This window comes from Penaeus monodon, chromosome 13 (assembly GCF_015228065.2).
Source record: "Penaeus monodon isolate SGIC_2016 chromosome 13, NSTDA_Pmon_1, whole genome shotgun sequence".
In the NCBI taxonomy this organism is placed as follows: domain Eukaryota; kingdom Metazoa; phylum Arthropoda; class Malacostraca; order Decapoda; family Penaeidae; genus Penaeus; species Penaeus monodon.
In genome coordinates, this window is record NC_051398.1 from 22,456,478 (window position 1) to 22,465,532 (window position 9,055).

General features: G+C 43.7%; 1 protein-coding gene across 1 annotated transcript in view; it reads right to left on the reverse strand.

Moving 5' to 3' along the window:
* Positions 1 to 970, reverse strand: part of LOC119580187 — an 18,748-nt gene extending 17,778 nt beyond the window's left edge. The window contains exon 1 of the mRNA XM_037928182.1: positions 1 to 970. This exon is cut by the window's left edge and continues 50 nt beyond it. The gene's annotated coding sequence lies outside the window, so the exon portion shown is untranslated.
* Positions 971 to 9,055: the final 8,085 nt, after the last annotated feature.

Below are 9,055 nucleotides of genomic sequence, written 5' to 3' on the forward strand. Positions count from 1 at the left end.
GGCGGATAAACTCCAAATAGTCGTCTCTTGCTTCCAGTATTCCCTTTCTGGACTCTCTGTATTTACGAGGCGAAGAGCGATCATTGTACTGCAAGATATCTTCTGGTCATCATCTGCGCCTCTCTCTGAACCATTATTTTGTAATACTCTTTCAAAGTTATTCTCTGAAGTCATCTATGTGTCAATTGTAACGCCGCGGAACCAATGTTACCAGGTGGCGTCTTTGGCCAGGCAGACTCCACTGCTGGCTTTCTGAATCAGAGCCTAATCTCACATTCCCCAGTGGTAATTACCAGGCTCGATTGAAAAGACTGCTTACACAGTACCTTATTCGAGATTTTTTTTCTTCGGCCAGCTCATGTCAACGCGATTGATAGCGTTACAGCACGTTTTATTTTGAGAATCTGTCTTTACACTAACCTACAATAACAATATTTCATATCCTTTAACATATTTGGTGCCGCATAGCTTAGATGTTCAAAAGTTGTACATGAGTGCATTACATACGTGCAGTAATTATCAAGTTCTAATAGTTGCGCACATCACAGGCAAATTGCCTAAACTTTCCAAGAAATACATTCACATCAAAAGAATCACGTAACTTTCTTGTTTACTAAAGTCCAGATTGTAGTTGCGGAAATTCAGGGGACAGTGCAGAGTGCGTTCACTGGTTTGCAGGAGGCGTGAGGGGTGTGGGTGAGCCAGAGCGGCAGGACCTTCGGCTGGTGATTGCCCCAGGTGCGCGGCATACCTGTTCACATTTCAAATATTCTTTGGAAGCGATTGTAGATCCTCGAGGTGATTGATCACAAGACATCATATCTACTAGTCTCTACTTTAACCGTACTGCGACAAGTGCTAAGTACGTTTACATTTACAATATATACTAAATATACGTTAAATCAAAACAGGCAACCGAGAGGGAAGAAGTGAACCTGTCTCACCATTAGATACATCCCCTTCCCCCTCTTCTTGTTTACGATGCGCCATAAAAGTAAATCAGAGTGGGAAATGTTTACTGTAGCATTATAGATGATAAAGCTAGTTATGAACTATGCCATTATAGACATTTTACTCACGGACACCATTCTGTACACAGGGAAATCAAACCAAGTTATCAGTGAACCTGTCTCCTATCTCCCCCTTGCTACCGTCCGTCAAGTTCCAAGAGTTAAGGGCGTTTTAAAAGCAATCTGTTGATGTGATTAGCTTGAACCCCCAGACATATTTTCTAAAATACATTAATAGTTTAGTGTATCCAATTTCAGGAAAATTAAGTTCTATGAAAAAAAATTGAGAAAATTCGCAGTTGAAACTGGCTATCTCACGTAGCCTATGCCCTAAGGCGAGAGTGGCGGCGTCATCACTTCTCTCGTTATTTGCCCGTTCCGTTTTCGGAATGCAGACGCCGAGCCTGTTTACACCTTTTTTAATCACGTAGTTTGCCCTTATTTCTCACAAATACTGAACTAATAATAAAGGCATACACGCCTCTCCCGACACAAAAACTGATAGTAACACAAGTAAACACTTTCATTTTATAAACACACATTATGTGTGTGTGCGTGCACAGATGTATGTAAATATGAATATGTGTGTGTGTGTGTGTGTGTGTGTGTGTGTGTGTGTGTGTATATATATATATATATATATATATATATATATATATATATGTATTATGTATATTATATATATATACATTGTGTGAGTGTGTGTATGTATCTATGTGTGTATATATACACATCTATATATATATATACATACGCACACACACAATGTGTATATATGTGTATATGCATATGTATATGTATATATACATATACATCTGTATGTATATAATCATATATATGTACCAATGCATACGTGTATGTGTATATATATGTATATTGTAGAAAAGGTATGAATGAGAATGAATATCTTCACAATACAATTTCTGACGAAGACGCAATCGAAACCGGTCAAATACATCTCTTGTATTGTGAAGATATTCATTCTCATTCATACCTTTTCTACATTTGTCAATGTGAATGCGGTTCATATATGTATATATATGCATCAGTGCATACGTATGTGTATGTATATATATATATATATATATATATATATATATATATGTATGTATATATATATATATATATATATATATATATGTGTGTGTGTGTGGTGTGTGTGTGTGGGTGTGTGGGTGGGTGTGTTAAAGTATTCATATATCATGTATACATATGTATGTATGAATACATAAATACGAACACACACACACACACACACACACACACACACACATATATATATATATATATATATATATATATATATATATATATATATGTGTGTGTGTGTGTGTGTGTGTGTGTGTGTGTGTGTGTGTGTGTGTGTGTGTGTGTGTGTGTGTTGCAAGGGTGGTTGTTGATCTATAACGAGGAGCCCGACTTAAACCCCTGCCTCGTGAAGCGAGAACGGCATAGGGACGCAAATAAGGGTCCCGTTCACTCCCCTGAACAACTTGACACACATCCTGGGCCTGTAAAATGGTAGCGGGCAGTGACCCAGGATCCTACGCAGGCTTGACATGAACCCTGAGCGGAGAAATATGAACTGAAGTCCTTGTGGCTCAGCTTATCATTTAAAATACGATAAATCAAAGAACTGAAAGATACTGATATGATAAAACTGCTTAAGGCACAAAATGTAAAAGCAAGAATACATACTAAAATTACGTTACTTTACTAAAATACAAGATAAGAAAAAGAAACATGTTAACTTCCAAAAAAAATGCTTAAAATGTTAATTACTACACTTAAAAAGAGAGTAAAGGTTAAATAACGAAGCGGGAAGAGCCGAATCCTGACGGGCCTCGGCGTAAAATAATGAAAACAACGAAAACAATAAAACGAATATAAAAGCCCAGCAAATGACCTAGGCAAATAACGAGAGGTCTGCTCAGTACAACCTTTGTTCTGGTGGTGTCTGAGGCTGAAGTAAATCCAGAGGGGGTAACACAGTTTCAGATAGAAATCTCTTTATAAATAAATAAATGAATAAGAGGTAAAGGAGGGGAAGCAACAGAAGAGTGGGGGAGGAGAAGGTAAAGCTGTGAAAATTAAAAAAAAAAAAAAAAAAAAAACGGGAGATTGAAAGAAGGGGCGAAACCCCTTGCATGTCTTTATTTTTGTTCTGTTTTGTCATGCCTGGGCCTTAGCTAAGGTAGCAGTAGGCAAGTCTTCATTTAGACTTCCACTGCAGCTGTAAATATATTAAAGAAATTTTTTTTTTTTTTTATGGAGTTTTAGTCTTTTTATTTTATTTTATTTTGTATTATTTTTTATTGTTATGGTAATGTCTACTGTGAGCGACAATAACAAAGATATTTGCGGGCTGTCGATGGTACAAGCGGAAAGAAAAGCGTAAGATCGAGTTTAGTGGCGAAGGATGGTGGAGAGGTCCACGGCTGCTCAAACATGAGCATACCGTTATTGATGATGAATGTCTACTGAACACAAACTATAGCAAAACGAGAGCAACATTTAGGATATTATTTTCAAAGATTTATTTTTTTATTTTTTTATTATTATTTTTTTATAATTTTTTTTTTTTACTTTATTGCTAAGAGAAACAAAGGAACGAATTATTGACCGATTTTCTTATTTTAATTTTTTATGTGTTTATTATTATTATTATTTTATTATTATTATTATTATTGTTACGCCGACCGCCTCGTCTGTCTGCCACCAACACAAGGCAGGCTAGGCAGACGACGTGCTATTCACAGGGTCGTGAACACTGAACAGCTCCAAGAGGCACCGAGCACCACAGCGTCCAAGAACACCACAAGAGGAAACGCCAAGTGGCGAGGCAGGGCACGAAATAAACACAAAATGACAGTCTTTCCTTTAATTACACAAGTTATTTACCCGTACACTTTTCTATAGGCACAATACAGGGGGAAACAAGCACAGTCACACTGCACAATACAGCTTATAACAGGGCAACACAAATTATATCAGGTCACAAGGGCACACACAGGTCTTCACAGGAGCAGCACCCAACCGCGTCTCTCTTGGCTTGTTCCTCCGCTCCTCTGCTCACAGCCAGTTGCATCATGTTTGCCCAGGTCATCCTTTTCATGTTAACACATGCCCAGGTCATCCTTTTCATGTTAACACATGTTTCGCACAGAGACAAAGACCCACTGGTGTAGCACTATCCCCCCCTATGAAGCAGCAGTATGCTCTGACATACCTAAACCTGAAACAAACTACAGAAAATTTAAATAAAATTAGTCCTCAGGAACAAACAAAATTCTTTGAAACAAAAGTAACCGTAATTGAAAATCAGTTCTCAGAAACACAAAAATCTTTCATCCAGCGCAGCTTTCTTCGCTCTCGCTGGGGTCGCTCTGGAGGAGGTGTGAGCGGCGGTAGATTGGCAGTGGCATCCAGAGTGGTATCTCCTGCCCCAAGACCTGGCTCATGGTCACCACTGACGTCTGTTGCATCGCCCTCACCGTCCAAATGCTCGTCCTCATCTCGGTCAGCGTCTGCCACGTCCTCATCGCCGCTGCTGGGGCTAACGTCATCTTCTTTTTCACCATGGCCCAAGGAGTAGCTTCCTGGCCCATGGTAACGCCACAGCCGGTCCACGTGGACAACCGACGGTCGTTTTCGCCCTCTGCGAATTCGATAGGTGACATCAGAGAGGGCCAATACCACCGTGTATGGCCCTTCCCAGGGGCTCTGTAGCTTCGGCGAGAGCCCTCGCTTCCGACGCGGGTTATGCAGCCACACTCTGTCACCTATGTTGTACCTCACTTCCCTCATGCGCCGGTCATAGGTCTCCTTCATGGCATGGCCGGCTAACTTGAGCTTGCCATGCACTCGTCGGTGCACCTCCGCCAGGTTAGCGGCGCTCCAGTGTGCCAAGTCCTCGAGGAAGTCAGGCAACGGCCCCACACCAACCAACTTCTCGCTCCCCGACGACTCTTCTGGATGCTCCACTTCCTCACAAGTGCCCAGCTTTGCACCAGCTGGCACCTTCTGGACCTTATCGGAGAAGTTAGCTACCAACACTGTAACTAACCCCTCCCCTGGTCCAACAAGGCTCTGCCCAACCGCTACGCCATCAGCCAGCTGCAGGTTTTGGATGGGCTCCACGAGGCCCTCTACTCCACGTATCACTCTTGACAGTCGACACCGGATTCTAGACTCTGTCCTGGGGGCAAGGTGCAGTCGCTCAGCCATAACTACCTCTGCACAGCCAACCTCTGGAAGCAAGGGCACATCTTCACCGTGCACCCTCACCAGTTCCGTCCAAGGTCGACACACGCCTTACTCTGCGTCAGGTAGTCAAGGCCCAACAAGCAGTGCTCGTCCAGATCGGCCACATACACCGGCAGCTGCTGCACCGTGCTGCCCACGCCAATACGAGCCTCCACTGGCCCCTTGAGCTGCACACAATGCCCCATGACACCACAGTCTCTGTGGTGCGTCTGGAAGTCGCATAGTGGCCAACATATCAGGCCGCACTAGGGTCTTCTCAGCCCCAGTGTCCACTGTCAGGTGGCATGGCTTCCCATCTACTGAGCCCTCCACCTGCATCGTGCTGGTTCGACGGCAGCTTACCCAAGTCGGGGCCCGGGAACCGAGGACGGCTGGGTTTCGGCCCCCTTCTCCAGCCTGTCCGAGTTTTCCGCCTGTACCACTTCCTTAGCCTTAGGACATGCACTCGGATGGTGACCATACTTGCCACAGTCCTTGCAGCACTGCTGGAAGGCATCAGAATCCGTCCGGTTGAGAGGACGTGTTCTCCGCTCCCTCCGACACCGACTACGTCTGTGCCCTTCCTCACCGCAGCCCCAACACAAGCCTTGGAAAGTGCTCGGGCTCACCTTCCTCAATGCTACCTTCTCCACTTTAGCCTTCTGGCCCCAGAGGTCATGGCGGGGCTGAGCACCTGGCCCTAGGCCACTGGTTGCCTTCAGGAAGGCCTTGAACTCCAAGGCCCTCGCCAGCGCCACCTGCAGGTCCTCTGGGTGTGCCTGCTTGACGTAGATTTTCAGCTGCTGGTCCTGCAAAGTGTCAACAAATAAATCGCAGGCCAGGACCACGATCATCTCTTCCGCAGCCGCAGGGTAAAACCTCCTTACCAGCGCCTCCACATCCTGCGCCAGCTGGGACAGTGTGTCGCCACGCTCACGAGTCCGCTTCTTCAAGCGGGCCCAATATACCTCGGCCTGGTGGTGGTGCCCGATACGGCGTTTCAAAGCCTCCGCCATGCTGGTGTAAGAGGCATGTTGGGATGGCGGCAGATGCCCCAACACTTCCACCGCGGGGCCCCTTAGCGCTGTTACCAGCTGCAGGGCCTTCTCTTCCTCATGGCTGCCGCCATCTTTGGACGACATGATAAATCGGCGCTCTCACTGATCAAATATCACAAATCCCACTCCTGACACCATTTGTTACGCCGACCGCCTCGTCTCTCTGCCACCAACACAAGGCAGGCTAGGCAGACGGCGTGCTATTCACAGGGTCGTGAACACTGAACAGCTCCAAGAGGCACCGAGCACCACAGCGTCCCAGAACACCACGAGAGGAAATGCCAAGTGGCGAGGCAGGGCACGAAATAAACACAAAATGACAGTCTTTCCTTTATTTACACAAGTTATTTACCCGTACACTTTTCTATAGGCACAATACAGGGGGAAACCAGCATGTCACACTGCACGATACAGCTTATAACAGGGCAACACAAATTATATCAGGTCACAAGGGCACACACGAGGTCTTCACAGGAGCAGCACCCAACCGCGTCTCTCTTGGCTTGTTCCTCCGCTCCTCCGCTCACAGCCAGTTGCATCATGTTTGCCCAGGTCATCCTTTTCATGTTAACACATGCCCAGGTCATCCTTTTCATGTTAACACATGTTTCGCACAGAGACAAAGACCCACTGGCGTAGCATTATTATTATCATTATTATTATTATTATTATTATTATTATTATTATTATTATTATTATTATTATTATCATTATTATTATTATTATTTTGTTACTAAGGCGTCAGTGAACTAAAAACAATAAAAAAAAACTAGACATGATATAATGAGTGACGAAGGGGAAACAAGTTAGATAGAGAGGCAAGGAAAAGCACTGGGTGGTGATGAGTTGAACAGATGAGTGATATGGGTGACAAACAGGGTGATGGTTATGGTGATAATTGCGGAGGACGAATCAAGCGGTGTGTTTTGCCATCTTTGGGGTATTGAAGGCTATGGCAACTTGGTCTGACGGTTGCAAGAGGGGTGGACTCTAGGGTTGAGCATGTGTGACATAACATACATATATATACATAGGTGGCTTAAGGTTGTGGGTAATTTTGGATTAAACAAAAGAAATAACAAACGAAATAAAACGAAGTAACAAGACAAAACTAATTGGGTTTAACTGAACAAATATAAAGCAAAGAACGAAGTAGTTTGGTGTTTAAAACACAACAAAGCAAAAAGTGCGTGAATAAATTATTTAGAAACGTAATAGGAATTAATGTAACAAGAACAAAAAACGAAAGTGGTGAGTACAAGAGAAAATAGTAGAAAGGTGGCTCCGTGTTTTTTTGTTTTTGTTTTTCCGTAGAACATCTCCATCCTGCTCTGACTCGCGTGTCTGCCTTATGCAATTGCACGAGTGCACTCCCATAATCACAGGCAATCGAGTCAGAGTCCATAGCAAGTTTGGAAGATGTTTAGTTCTTGGAATCTCTCCATTTATAGTGTTGCTATGAAGATATGACGTAGCCTGTGGGTGGCAGATGTTCTATGATTGTTTTGTTTATGTTGCTTGCTCCTGGTGTTGTGTTTTTGGTGTGCTTAATGGTGTTAACAATTTCTTCTGCAGTGATAGGTGTGGAGAAGGGACTGTCCTCTGTGAGATTGTTTAGAGTAATGATGTTTTTCTGTAGAAAGTGTGTGACCTCGGTCTCTGTAGTGTGGTCGAATCGGGCGTTCTCGGTGAGGGAGATCTGGAAATTCTGTTGCCAGAATTCCCTGTGGAGAAGCTCCATCTCCTCCACCGAGTCAACCTTCTGTCGTCTGTTGATATGTGGCCGTCTGTCTGTATGACCCTATGAGTTTCTTGAAGGAACTCCAGAACATCTTGGGGTCTCTTGTGCTCTGACATAGTTTTTGTGCAAGAGTTTCCTAGTGTTGTTTGTTCATTACTGTAACCTCGTGTGTTAGTTGCGTTTTGAGTTCTCAGTATCGTGTGTGTAGTTGTGCGTCCCAGCCGCGTGTTGTTTTTAGTTGGTGTAAGTGTCTATATTTTATTTTGAGCAATTTCAGACGGTATGTTTCTCTGCAGTGGGGGATGGTTTTGTGTGTTGTTCTGGGTATATTAGACAGTCTGGCAGTCTGTATGTCTGTGTACCACTTCAAGGTGGTTGTTTATCATGTGTGTGGGTTGGCCCTCGAGATCGATTATTTGTGTGTTTTCAAGTGTTTGTTTAAATCCTTCCCAGTTTGCATGTTTGTAGCTGTCTCAGGGTTGTGTTGAGATCATGATGGGGTTTGTTGTTAGTGTTAATATTACAGGGAGGTAATCATTGGAGTAACATCGTCTGTTGATATATGATAGTGTAGGTTTGCTCTGTGATTAGCAAGTACTATGTCATGTGTTGTTGGTGTGTTATATGCAATATATATTTGTGTGTATGGACCGAGGTTTGTGAGTCTTCCTTGTATGTAGGAGGCCAGGCCTCTGCCTACTGCGTTAGTGTGTGGTTTGCATTAAAGTCTCCCATGATGTGTATTGGTTTGTTGTGCCTCAGGAGCTGCAAGATGTCAGGTTCTGGGATGTATGGTTTTCGTGGTGGGATGTAGAGTGTTGTCAGTATGATGGGTCCTTGAGATGTCTTTACTTCGACTGCCAAAAGGTCTGAGATGAAGTTATTTATGATTTTGTGAGAAATGTCATTTTTGATCGCAATTGCTACGCCATCGCTTCTTTCTAGTTATTTATTTGAAGAGTAGACTGTGTATGGGTAGATCTTTAATGGAGTAGTGTTAT